The 13,289-nt window shown below is 37.5% G+C and overlaps 1 protein-coding gene across 5 annotated transcripts in view; it reads left to right on the top strand.

Annotated features, from left to right (window-relative positions):
- HDAC9 (histone deacetylase 9) overlaps nt 1-13,289 on the top strand; it is a gene marked incomplete at its 3' end in the record, with an annotated part of 511,771 nt that overhangs the window by 294,968 nt on the left and 203,514 nt on the right. The window lies entirely within an intron of this gene.

The raw sequence follows: 13,289 nt of genomic DNA, 5'->3' as shown, positions 1-13,289 counted from the left end.
CTTAACTTTGGTCAAGTGACTTAACTTCTTTAAAACTCAGTTTCTTCTCTAGTGAAATTAACTGATAATACAATTATTAGGCTATAATGAGGAACAAAATAGGCAATGTTTGTGAAATATTTAATAGTGTTTGGTACTTAGGACATGCCCCAGCCTAATCTTTAGATTCTGACAAAATATACTTTGCTTTTGTTTTCTTGGGCACTGCATTAATCTTGATTAAATCTTCCGTGAAACCTATTAATAAATAAGGTCTTTTATTCTCTTTCTTGTCTTTACTCTTCCCATCCCTTCTATCACCAAGTCCAGAAACAAACTATCTACTGAAACCTTCAGCTTTAGCCCTAATATTGGAGAGCTGAGGATAGAAAGATATTGAGGTCCTCAATGTTTCTGAAGTGGGAAAAGGTAATAATTCTATTATTATCAAAGTAAACAAGGAATCTGGCCTGAAGTTGCCACTTTATACGATGTATAGGCTTAAAACAGTAAACATAAAAAATTAAAAATAAAAAATCAAATCAAGTAAGGGTAATTCTAGTAATTTAAAAATATGAAATATTTTTCATGCTACCAAGTCAAGATGCTATATACAAAAATATTTGATCCACAATAGATAATTCTTTCTTTAAATATACTTTTCCTGATGAAATGTAAACTTTAAAAAGATGGTTAACTTCTTTTACAGCTTTTGTACAACATGCCTACAATGGCACCGAATCGATACTGAGATGAAAAACCTCTGTTTCTTTGTTGAGTCTGGTGTCTGTCAGTAGGTTTCTGGGGGCATCTGATCATTATTGAGGCTTAAACTCAATTATTCAGAAATGCCCTGTGGCCCTAGCAGAGGAGCATAGCAGCAAAAGCTTACTAAACTGCTTAGTATTGGGTGAGGAGTTTCATTTCCCAGCTTTCAGGGTGAAATGTTCAAATCAACTGAGCAAGAATCATACCACATTGCCCACGCACACTGCATATGAAACCTGTTTTGTTAATGGGCACAATGGTATTATATTTAACTCTGAGAATATTTCCGAAAGAAATCAACAAGCTGCATTTCGATTATACAAAGGAGACTGTGCCTGAATTCCTTTTCTTCTCAGTCATTCCCTTTCCATTTTAAATACCTTCACATCCACTTTGAGGACAGGTAGCTTAATCTCTATCATGTGGGGCTTTTCAGAGTATTAGCTTTGTTTCTAGTGCCAATGATTGAGCTATGCTGGATGTGCTTGGAAAAGCCTGCAGAGGCCCACATTCATTCAGGAAACTCCAGTTGAACTAGATCCATATGTTGCTTTAAAAAAAGGAGCTTTCTGATTGGAAGTAGTTTCTGGCTTCCAGCATTATCACAGATGATTTTGTTCTTTGATGTGCTGCTAAATAGAAAGTAATGTTAGAACCAAAACTCTGTTTTTTCAAGTTTTTTTTTTCTTAGTTAATGTTGACTGAGAGTTTGTTACTTCGGCATTGTGTTGTGTTGTGTGAAGTGCTTTACATGCATTAAGTAATTTAACAATGCTAAGATGAGAGAGTTGCTATTTCTCCATTTTTTTAAGGGTTTTAATCAGTTAATGAACCTCACCAAGCTTGAACAGCTTGTGAGTGGAGGTTGTTTCTAACCCTAAACTTGAAGTCAACATAGTAAATAAAGTGCAATTGAATTGAATATTGATGACACCCTTGTCCATACGACCACTTGGTTCCTTGTATATCTGTAAAATTGTATATTAGAAATTGACAGTTTTTCCAAATCCTGGGTCTGCGTAAAGCACTGGTTCAAATTATTAGTGTGCCACCAGACAAATTGTTTGGAGCCATTCTCTCCTGCCACAACTTATCTTGATAGGACTAATTTATAAATAAAACTTCCTAAAGTAGAAATAAAACTTCCTAAAGCACATTTCCAGCCTTACTACTGCATTTATTTTTCTGTGCCCCTTTTAACAAAATATAGTTCTTTCTTTGAACAATTTAGAAGGAAAGTATTGTCTCTAGAAAATTAATGCTTCTTGAATTATTTTATGCTGAAGGACAAGGTTTCATTTACTTGTGTTTTATTTCCCATCTGTCACAGAAAAAAATACTTTAAGAATGCAATAAGTACAAATTACTAAAATTACTAAAAAATTAGATACAAAAGACACAAAATAAAAGCTCTAATTATGTTTTATTAGATTTAACAGAGCAAGCTCTGGGCTTCTTTGCATGTTGGATTTCTTTATTAATGCAGATCTTTAAGGGTTAGAGTAATTCCGCTCCCCAGTAATTCTATCCTACTCTGAGAAATCTCCTTGGGTTATGCTTTGATGGTTACCACACAAGGAATCAACCCAGGCAGTTCCGCTGAGACATGTTTTTGTCTTCCCCGCTTTAGAATTTTCGAACTATGTAAAGATAAATCATCCAGGGGTTGAGGGCATGCAGCTCATTGATAGAGCACTTGCCTCACACTTGCAAGGCTCTGGGTGCCATCCCCAACACCCAAAAAACAATAATAATTAGCCAGGCGTGGGGGTGCATGTTTGTAATCCCCGCGCTTGGGAGGCTGAGACAGGAGGATCGCACAAGTTCAAAGCCAGCCTCAGCAACTTAGTGAGGCTCTCTGCAACTTAGTAAGACCTTGTTTCCAAATAAAATATAAAAAAGGTCTGGGAATATAGCCCGGAGGTAGAAAAGCCCCTGGGTTCCACCCCACCATCACCAAAAATAAATAAATAAATAAATTAATTAATTAAAATTGCCCTGTATGTATAACAGAAGTTACACACTGGCAGGCCAGGGGCTATCATCAGCCAGATAGGTTGATTTTAGCCTGGCCTAGGATAGTTAGAAAATAAATTCTCGTTAATATCAAATAAGAAGCATTGTACCTAAGAACATAATACTTAAGACTAATTAAATACCATAGCATCACTTTCTTATGACAAAAATTGGTTGCTACACCATTTAGCCATTGTAGCCGTTGCTACACCATTTTAGACCGAACAATGGGGCTCCATTCAACCACAGTCCAATCGTAGATCCCCACCTTCACACCCCGCCCCTGCAACTTACCTGATGTCTTGAAGCATAGATGCCACCAGGTTGGCCTCAGGAGCCATTTGTTCACCTTTTTTCCTATATCTGCACCTCTTCTATACAAGTCAATTGAAGCATTTTTGTGTAATTTGCCTCTGTTCATAGACTGCTTGGTCTCAATATGTCTATATTGCTCAATCTCTTTAACATCAAGAAAATTCTCCACATTCTAACTGACACATTATTCCACTTTCAGATCTGAGAAAACATATACAATCGGTTGTTGTTAATCTTTTAAAGTATAACTTGACACGTCTATGGACAAATAGCTTACTTTGAACTGGTTATTTTGTGCATTTTCTGTCACACTTTTATTTTGTTGTCTATTTTATGTAATTAAATTCAGAGTTAATAATGAGATACAAAAATGTCATCTACTGAGTGCTTGCACTAAAATTTGCAAAATCATGAAGGCCTCTGCATAATGGGGCACACGGGAAACATTTTCATCTGCTTGCAAAATCCTGAGTCAATCCTGGATTTTTATCATTTTAACTCATCATCTTAATTCATAGTGGAATAAAGAAACAGTAAAACCTACAGTCTCTAAAATGTTATATCGGTCTCTCAGCTGCTCAGAATCTGTCTTAAAGGAAGTGAGCAACTGGAGACGTGGGGGTGCCCAGAAACCATGCTTACAGATCTTCACTCAACTCAGTGACTTACTGCTGCTCACAAGCAGCAGGCTCTCCTTACACTCCCATCCTGCCAAGTGGACAGGGCCAAACCCAACACTATCTTGAGCAATCATTTCTCAAGAACCCGACTTTTAGTAGGTAGTAATTCCCTGTTGTTTGTTTGCTTGTTTTGTATAGATATTCATAAGTATAGGATGTCCCTTGATCTTTTATTTTGCCATTGATGATCTATAATTTTCTCTTTTTTTTTTTTTTTGGAGGTACTGGGATTCCTGGAAACCCTTCTCCGGGCTACACTCCCAGACCTATTTTAGGTTTTTATTTGGAAACAGTCTCTTAAGCCAGCGAGGCTGGCTTCGAACCTACGTGATCCTCCTGGCTCCGCCTCGCAAGCACGGGGATCACAAGTGTACGCCAGCATGCCAAGCTAATTTTCTCTTTTTGAAATCATTAAAATAAATTGCACTCCTTTCCTTTGATATATGAAGGAGTGAGAAGGTGGAACTGGAGCAAAAGAATGGGAACAATTAGGAAAAGATGTTCCTGCCTCTGTCACTAACCTTTGTGAGACCAAAGGTAGAAGGGTGCTTAAAAATATATGGATTAAGTGGGGAGGGAGCTGGGGAAAAGCTCACCAAGTGCTATGTGCATGTCTGTCCCCGTCACTCTGAACTACATTATGATGTGAGACTACAATGCACCGATAAAATATATTGAACATTAAAAATTTTAAAAATAAGTTGATAATAATAATGATTCTACTTAGCAGAAAAAAATATTTTGATAAAATCAGGAGAAGGGAGTGTTCCTAAAAGTGATTTTATTCTATCCCAAATAAAAAGTAAGAGATGGAGCACACTTTGTAAAAAGTAGTAATGAAAATATAAGGCACTTTCCTTGCCGTGCCCAGTCGTCTCTCCTTCATACCTTCTGGCCTCCTTTTCTGTTTTCTCTTTCTGCTCCTCCTCCTTTCTTCCTCTACTGAGTCATGAATTGCTTAACAATGGGAGTATCTTCTGAGCAGTGTATCTGCATCTTTAGATGGTTTATTTGCTGTGAAAACATCATAGTGTTTATTTACATAAACTAACATGGTTTAAGTCACTCACTCAGCATGGCCTTGTTATCAAGAGACACCGCAGATGCAAGATGTATGAGCCTGTTGCCTGAGGGACACACTATACTATTTTACAGTAAATATTTTAAGTAAGTGAAAGAAGTACACTCTAAAATGATAAAAAGTATAGTCTAATAAGTACATAAACCAGCAACCCAGTCATTGCTATTATCAAGCGTTATATACTTTGCATCATTCCTTGTGCGATGCTTTTATATGACTGGGAACTCAGGAGTTTCCTTTACTAGTATCATCATAAACATGTGATTCACACATTATCCTATAAAACTGTGGTGGCTACAAGGTCACTAAGCAATAGGAATGTTCCAATTCCATTGTCATATAGACACTGTCATATAGACAGTCTGACACTGACCAAAACACCATTGTGTGGCATATAACTATTTTTTCTTTTATTCTTACAATAAAGAATTGAAAGCAGCTTTCAAATCAAACTATCACAAGAAATCTTTTTAAGTAGGAGTGTTAATCATTCAAAAGTGAAAATACAACGATCCAGAAATGAGAGTAGTAGACCGAGTACATACTGAACTCGTTACTGGTTTTACTAGAGGACCACCATAAATTTGGCTTTGCTGTTTCTAGCAGCCACTATGGGAAGGGCAGAACTCTTACTTATGTATTTCTCAATGTCAGGACTTCTCAATGTAGGCATTATTGATGTTCTGAACCAGGGAATTCCTCGATATAGGGCGGCCTTGTTGAAGGGTAGGATGCTTAGCATCCTTCCTTCCTTCTATGTAGAAGCCAGTGGTACATCTCTCCCCTCAGTCATGGAAAAAACATGTATCCAGAAATTGCCAATTACTTGAGAGGCAACATACCCTTCAGTGAGAAAGACTGCTGTAGAATAACAGCAACCAAATCGCAACACTCGGGAGAAGCCCAACTGTACCAAGTCCAACTTGTAAGATTTTGATTCTTTAAAAACATTTTGGCATCGGGAGGCTGAGATGGGAGGATGGCGGTTCGCAGAAAGCCTCAGATACTTAGTGAAGCCCTCTGCAACTCAGTGAAACCCGGTTTCAAAATAAAGAATAAAAAAAAGTTAGGGCTGGGGGTGTAGCTTGGAAGTAGAATGTTGCTCCATCCCAGTACTGCAAAAACAAAACAAAAACAAAAACAAAATCAAAATCATTTTGGCAATTTGAAGAAAGCGAAGGTCAATAATTTTAAAGATAAAAATACTCATGTAGGGCTTAAGTTATATATATGTATATAATTAAGAAACTTTATATTTTATAACTATGATTAGAATCTGCTTTTAGTAAATCATTTTATTATTTATTTTACTTTTTGGAAATGGATCCTCCCCCGCCCCGTGTGTGTGTGTGTGTGTGTGTGTGTGTGTGTGTGAGAGAGAGAGAGAGAGAGAGAGAGAGAGAGAGAGAGAGAGAGAGAGAGAGAGAGAGAGTTCTGAGGCTTGAACTCAGGGATGTGCCACCTCCTAGCTATATACCATAATTTTTATTTTTATTTTATTTATTTGTTTATTTATTTATTTATCTATTTATTGCAGGTCTGGGGATGGAACCCAGGGGCATTCTACCTCCAAGCTACACCCCCTGCCCTATTTTTTACTCTTTATTTTGAAACCGGTCTCACTGAGTTGCAGAGGGCCTCACTAAGTAGCTGAGGCTGTCCGCGAACCGCGATCCTCCAGGTCTCAGCCTCCCGAATGCTGGGATTACAAGCATGTGCCACCATGCCCGGCTTATTTTTATTTTGAAACAGGGTCTTGCTAAGGCTGTCTCAACCCTGCAATCCTCCTGTCTCAGCCTCCCAGTTATTGGGAATATAGGTGTATACTACCATACTAGGCCCAGAAATTAATTTTACTAGCATAAAAATCAGTGTGGATTAAGAGATTATACATATTCTTTTCTGGGTTTTCACTACACTTTCTCTAATTACTTGCTAAATAACCTCTATGACTTTTGCATATGAAACTGCTTTATAATAACCTGTATGCCAATGGTGGTTGTACAAACAGTCTAAGGTACTATAGGCAAAGAGGATTACACAGTGATCTAAGTTCTCAATAATTGTTATGTGATAGCTATCATCATTATTATTATTTCTAAAGGGTAGATAACAGAGCAGAACTTTGTAGAGTAGGGAAATGTTTGATAAAATGAAAACATGAACTGTCCATATTAGTTTTCTAGTACTTTCTCTGTGTGCCTCCTGAGTTGTGTTCTACTATGGCGTCAAGTGGATAAGGCCATGTTTCTACAGTTTCTTCTCCACAAGTAATATTTAATGCAGCACTCCATCTTGTCCCTAATTGTCTTTCACATGAGCAAGAGAGATTGTGACATGTTCTTCTTTCAGATGTGAAGAGTGTTATGCAGTTCTGCCCTGGCTCACCATATTTATTGGGTTCCTTATACAGAAAAGCTTTGGGAAGGACGGTCTCTGATAATATGTCTAAACTCTAGATTTGGACACACGTTCGTTCCAGACCCTTCTACATATTTATACTGTGAGTTGAGCTGAGGGGGACTATTTCAATTTTGACAGGTTTTCATTTTAGCAATAAAACAAGGCTCTGTAGACAGATTACTTGGAAGACTACTAAAACTTCTTTTATGTTTTGTACATTAGTTACACAGCCAGAAATATTTTAAAGTTGAAAGCACACTGTCTTTTTTAAAATGGCTCATAAACAAAAAGCTTGGTAAAGATTCAAGGGAAATTTTGAGGGGAACAGTAAGTTGGGTATTGCTATATTAATTCTAACTTGAATTTTCTTGGGAGTTCCCATCCAGAATCCTGGCTGGATTCTTTTCTCCAGCTATCCAGCAGAGCACATTCCTGACCTTGAACATGAGAGTCAACCTTACCCATGCACCCTTAAAGTAATGAACATCATGTCACTTTTTTCTTCCAAATGCACTGATCTTCTCCCTAGTTAATAATCTGTCAGTCTCTTCTAGTTCGAATGACTTCTTTCCAGCTTAAAACTTCTGTTTGTTCAAAATCAAGTTATTATTGTGCTGATTTCTTCAAGTAATTGTTCAAGCTCTTGGATTTGTCTACAAAATGTGTTTGGGTATGTAGGAAAGGGATGGAGACCCAAGGAGATCCCTGTATCCTCGTGCAGGTTTCCATGGTAGTCTCCCTATGGCACCTGGTAGTTCCTAAACTCCCAGCTGTGAAACAAGGCTGCCAGATGATTAACTCCAGATTTCTGATTTCTCCACAAACTTGAGCTTGGCAGGTTCTCTGGGCTCCAACAGCCTCACTTGGATCACATGGGTGCTAGGGTTCCCTTGAACCTCCCCCATGGACTTCACGTGGCCCCAACTGTAGTTAGCCCATTTCACAGGCTTTCCCATACCATACCCCTTAGTGAATTGTGGAAAATAAAGGCTTCCTTCACACTACACCAGAACCGAGTGTATCATAGGAATGCCTTGGTTTGAACTACCATTGACAGTCCCCACTACTCCATACATTTTACTGTTAGATGCCATCCATAGTTTACAGTAGACATGACAGTAAAAGTCCCACTTATGAATCAGAACAAAAATTTACTCACCATTTCTTAATTTCCTGAAACATTTGCCTGTCTCCTTTGCTCACATGTCACTTTCTGCTTCCATTGCTTCTGCGGCACCTCTTGGGTCAGCCTTTCCCAGCCTTTAGGGACCAGGAGGGATGGCTAGCAGACCTTCCTACTGCTCATCACATGAGACATGAGACACGCAGCCTAATCAGCAAGCCCGGTGCCTGGTGGTCACAGGTGAAAGAATTTAAGGAACCAGTGCTAGCATTCACTTGATGCTTTCACTAAAAGAGAGAGGATTGAACAATCGGGCTGTTTTTTATGTGGAAAGAAATTTGGAAAAAGAACTTTTTTTTACTAGAAAATTTAATTATTATACATATAAAAAGTGTATTTTGAATGTAATGTTCTTTACAATTTTTTTGTAGTGCTGGAAATTGAACCCAGGATTATTCTACCTCTATTTTTTAGAGGTCACCCTATTTTTTATTCTTTTATTTTGAAACAGGGTCTCACTAAGTTACAGAAGGTCTCACTAAGTAGCTGAGGTTGGCTGCAAACCTGTGATTCTCCTGTCTCAGCCTCCCAAGTACTGGGATTACAAGTGTGAACCATTATGGCCAGCTTCTATATTAATTTTAATCCCCCTTTCAGCTCACATGATATTGCTCTTTATTGCACACGCATGTGCGCTCATGCACACACACACACACACTCACTCACTCACTCACTCACTCACCAAGAGGAAGTTGGAGACAGATAAAGAAATTCACGTGCATGAAAAGAAATATATAAGAGCACATTTTTCCAAAATATAATAGTTCTGTTTTTAGAGATTGGCATTGCATGTCTTACAATCTGAGAAAGATGTTAGTAACCAGCTAGTGTGATCAGCATGATTGCTCCCTGTTCCACCTCCATTTCTTTTTCCTTTTCCTGGTTTCATCTACTACACAGAATATTGTTTTCCTTTTCACAATCAACTCTGTGCCACTTTCCTTCAACTTCCAAAAGCTAACCTGACCGCAAGTCTGTTTCCAAGCAGTCTAGTTTCTATATCCACCATCACTGAATTACCATTTCAGCCCTTCATCCTGTTCACCAGGAGCCATCTCAGTCAGACCCTTCTTCATCCTTTCCTTCTTTTCCATTTTCCCAAGCCTCATTATCCATTGAGGAACGCAACCAGCATCCCTTATGCAGAGACTTTCCTCCTGCTGAAAAATCCTGTAGCAGTAGAAATCAGAGTTTGTATGTGGAGGTAACTCTCTTTTTGCTATCATAGTGCAGGGAAATGTTTCTGGTAATCTCTCCAACCAATAAGGACACAGGAGAAGTATAAATACTTTTTTCTATTGTGAAGGGCAGGAAGTGGATATATGAGTGTTTCTTCTAGTGACATGGCTTATAAAAGAGTTTGTGACCCATGCGTTCTGAGTATCATCGGAGCACTTATGAGACATAACAAATACATGCAGGTGGTTTTGGTAGCTAATTTAATGCTGATATATCATTTGGAACACAGCATTCTGGAAAAGTTTGTTTGTAGTTGACTTACGAACAAATTTTATGGGATATATAACCTTGCTATAGACTTAACCATAGCTAGCCTCTCAAAGTTCATATGTTGAAGCCAAAACCCCTAATGTAATCGTATCTGAGAGAGATTTTAGGAAATAACTACTCCCTAAAATAATAGTTTTAATAATAATCACTTCCTAAAATCCTATCAAAAACAATTACATTAAGGGCTTTGGCTTTCACATAAAGGTTGTTCATAACTGAATGGGATAGTGGCTTTCTAAGAAGAACCCAAATACAAAGAAAGGTCAGGACATAGCAGAAAGGCATCCATCTACAAGCCAAGAAGAGAGCCCCGCCCCCACCTCAGACAGCACCATGATTTCAGAATGCTCAGTCTCTAGAACTGCGAGAAATAAATATCTGTGGTAAAACACAACCAAACTATGGTATTTTGTTACAGTAGCATGAACTGAATAAAACAAACCTGACCATAAACTCAAAATTCAATATAAAACCTCATTTATGATCAGATTATATCTGCAGAAACTGACAACTATTACCATTTGTTTGTATTGAGTTACCTACAACAGGTGAAGTAGTATTTAGATAACTGTTCTTTATGTGTAAGTATAAGTAAATGAATGAATGATAAACTCATAGTTTCCTCAATAGAATCTCTGATTAAGGATAAGCCTAAACTTTGGTAAAGGTCAAAGCTTCAAGTACCCATTGAGTTTCTATGTGCCAAATATTCCTTGAGAAAAAATAATGATATGTTTATTATAAAAGCAACCCCATAATTTCATAGTAGGTACTCAAAAGATGGTAACTGAACTAATTTTTTATGACAAAGTTAATAACACAGTATTATCTTTATGAGAATGCTATCGGGAAAATGGAAAGATATGAATAGAAAACATTTTATACAAAGGCATTTGTGTCTATGTAAGGCCCTTTGAATATTATGGCTAAGGAGAGAATGTTCTTATCTGCTGAAATATTTTTCTCATCCAGTGTGGTATTTATATTAATTTTCTATTGCCTTTATACATAGAAAAAGAAGTTAAGTGAAAATGGGTTTCGAATTCTATGTGGGCATTAAGTCACCAAAAAAAAAAAAATCTTTTGGGATTTATTTATTTATTTTTGCTTGGCTTCCCAATAATTTAAAATCCAAATAATCTAAGTTTTTCTATGGTACTAGAAGGTCTGTAATGATGTGGAAACTGATTAAAAACTGTACAACAAATCATGTGTGATGGCGCATGCTTGTAATCTCAGTACTTGGGAGGCTGCGACTGGAGGATCCTGGTTCGCAACCAGCTTCAACTACTTAGTGAAGCCCTCCACAACTTAGTGAGACCCTGTTTCAAAACAGGGAATAAAAGATTGAGCTGGGGGTGTAGCCTGGGGATATAATTCCTCTGGGCTCAAACTCCAGCACCAAAAAAAATTGTTTACAACACAATGCAAATTTCAACTTACATGATCATCTTCTTCAAGGATATAAGTAACTATTTATACTGGGTCAGTAAAAAGCAAAACTTTTTATTTTGAAAACAAATCATTACGTTCCGATGTCCGCTTGCATGATCCTTTCTAGAGCGGTTAATGTCGACTATGGCACAGAATGAATGTTCTTGGAAAGCAAGGGCATCTTCCAGAATGCAGTGAAAGGCAAGTGCTGGCAGGGGCGGAGGTCAGCCTGAGGGTTTTACGTGAGCAGGGTAGCTTCACTGAGGCACACTGTGCACAGCAGACATTTGCTGGCCGTCCAGGGTGTGCCATGCATTATAAAATGGGTGCAACTGTCACCCAAATAGAAGTAGCTAACTTTTGCCCATCACTTACTCCTTTAATTTTTTTTAATTATTTATTTATTTATTTATTTATTTATTTATTTATTTATTTATTTTTTGGTGGTACTGGGGTTCCTGGAAGCCCTTCTACCTCCGGGCTACACTCCCAGACCTATTTTTACATTTTTATTTTGGAAACAGGGTCTCCTAAGCCAGCACGCATGGCTGGCTTCGAACCTGCGCGATCCTCCTGTCTCTGCCTCCCAAGCGCGGGGATTACAAGCGTGCGCCACCACGCCCGGCCACTTACTCCTTTAATACAAACCAAATCACATGCAGATGACACTTTAAAACGTCAAGAGAGATGAACTCCTGAATTGCTCACTATTTCTTGCGTTTAAGGATGAAGCCATAATGTTTACCCCTAAGAGATTGAGTCCAGAAACTTCTCTTTCCCTTACTATCCTTTGGTTTAGAGAATCTTAATTGTCTATTTATATTTATGTATTTATTACTGTTTGTATATAATTGCATATTTACTTATGGTGCCCATTTCTTAATTTTTCTTGACACTGTTAACTTGATAAGGACTGCATGAGCAATAAAAAGCATGTGCAAATGCTTAGGTAATTGCTTAGTAGTTTGCAAATATGTGTATTTTTATTGTATTTGTTCCATGTGATTAGGCTTCTTGAATTCAATTTCCATTTTATAATAAAAATCTCTGCTTTATGTGAGATTTCCACTCTTTATCCCATTTGGGAAAATATGATATTTATAGTCATCAACATTTTATTTCTCTTTCTATTGCTTTATGTGTCTTAAAATTGGGGATGTCCATTATGTGATAGTGTTGGATTTTTTATTTTATGAAATACCTTATACACAAAACATGCAACATATGTAATAATTATAAACCACTACTATTGCACTTTTTACATATATATACATATATATACATATATACATTTATATATGTATATATATATGTGTGTGTGTGTGTATATATATATATATATATATATATATATATATATATATACATTCTTTTATTGCCGGCATAAAAAGAGCAAATTGCCTTTTAAAAAGGGAATCCAAATTAGTGTGATATGCTTTGTTTGATAAGAAAGATCTCTGATATAAAAGCAGCTATGTATTTTACTGGCCTATCTAGTTTTTTGAGTGGTTGTACAGGGGATGAAACCCAGAAGCATTTTATCTTTGAGCTAAAACTCCCCAGACATTTTTATTTTGTTTGAAACAGGGTCTCCCTAGTTTGCTGTGAATTTCTCTGTGTTGTTGAGGCTGCCCTCTACTCTGTAGTCCTCCTGTCTCAGCCTCCAAAATACTAGGATTACAGGCATGGACCACCATGCCCAGCTGTGGCCTGACCAACTTTAACAAAACCAGTGTGTCCTAAAACCAGCCGATAAACTGCAGTCAATGTTAGAAGTCTTAAGTGTCTCCTTGGAAACTCCAATTGCTCCAGGTAGTTTACTCCTGTTAAGGTTTTGTGGGTGAGGACCACACACTTCCTCCATTTAGCTGTGGTGGCTACTACCTACTCAGTGCCTGCTACTGGTACCTGCCTCGAAATT

Source organism: Muscardinus avellanarius (assembly GCF_963383645.1).
Source record: "Muscardinus avellanarius genome assembly, chromosome: 9".
Lineage (NCBI taxonomy): Eukaryota > Metazoa > Chordata > Mammalia > Rodentia > Gliridae > Muscardinus > Muscardinus avellanarius.
Note: the sequence above shows the minus strand (reverse complement) of the source record. Positions and strands in the feature narration are given on the sequence as shown.